A 1,450-nucleotide genomic window follows, 5' to 3' on the forward strand; every position below is an offset into this window, starting at 1 on the left:
GCCCATGTTTGTGTGTGTGTGTGTGTGGCCTGGCATTACTATCCTTGTGGGGACCTAAATCTGTTTACACAGTCAAGTGTGGGGACTCGCGTCCCTTATGGGGACATAATGGAGGTTCCCATGAGAGGAATCATTCATTTTAGGGTGAAGACTTGGTTAGGCTTAGGGTTGGGGTTAGGCATGTTATGGTTAAGGTTAGGATAAGTCTCCAGGAAATGCATGTAAGTCAATGTAATGTCCCCTGAAGTGATGTATACATGGTGTGTGTGTGTGTGTGTGTGTGTGTGTGTGTGTGTGTGTGTGTGTGTGTGTGTGTGTGTGTGTGTGTGTGTATTGAGGCATGTAGGAAGAAGTCAGAGTGGCAGATAAATGTCAAAGATGCATCGAGTCTGCAGATCGCGTTTCAGTTTCAGTTTCAGCCCGGAGTTGTAGAAAGAATAGAGCTGGACAACATAACTATATAGAGTCAAATCTACATATATGTGTGTATCGTATCAAGCTTGTGGCAAGAAGACAGATGATTTGGTGTTATGTGGGGCCAGCTTTCTCTAAATAAAGCACTCGATTTGCGTCTTTTCACAGCGCCCAGATCTAAAACGTTGGTGGAAATAGCATCGTAATTAGTTATCTCTTCAACTTGAAAACCGACTCTAATGAGATTGAATGAGATGGAAGGATATTTATATAAACATGTGGCCCTGAGCAGCTCTAATCCATACCTCCTAACCCTTTAGTGTTTACATGACCCACTGATGAACTCCCGTTGGTCTCACAGAAGAGGTGCCGGCAAAACAGTTGCTTTTTTTTTCTTCCAGGCAGCTATAACAGTACTGAGAACGTTATGTAATACTCCGGTGTACCCCCCCGCCCAGCATGACTCATTACACACACACACACACACACACACACACACACACACACACACACACACACACACACACACACACACACGCACACACACACACACACACACACACACACACACACACACACACACACACATTCTTTCTCATTTACCTGACGCATATTATCACTCTGAAAATGTACTGTTCTTATAAACTTTAAAAGACATCCCGGATATTCACGGTTGAATTTTTAATTAATTAATTTTTTTTATCATCTTGATTTTCGATATACATATTCAGTTACTTAGTAGATGAATATTATAATGTTCATTTGTTTTACTTTCATGGTTAAAGCACTCAAGAAACGCACATTAACACTTCCATTAAAGCACACTTAAAGGAGCCCTGTATTCTAATTCTCAGCTTCTATATTTGTATTTAGTGCCTCTATATTTACATATGACACACACACACATCCAGTTAGGTACATTTCTGAGCTGAATGAACACATGCAGTTCTTCAACACACTTGGTGTCAGTGGTTTGTCAGGTGAAGTGTGAGTCACGCCCTCGTCAGCTTGCAGTAAACCAAAGCTTTTGGGAAAT

The sequence above is a fragment of the Notothenia coriiceps genome, unplaced genomic scaffold, assembly GCF_000735185.1.
Source record: "Notothenia coriiceps isolate Sejong01 unplaced genomic scaffold, NC01 NC01_scaffold00037246, whole genome shotgun sequence".
NCBI lineage: Eukaryota > Metazoa > Chordata > Actinopteri > Perciformes > Nototheniidae > Notothenia > Notothenia coriiceps.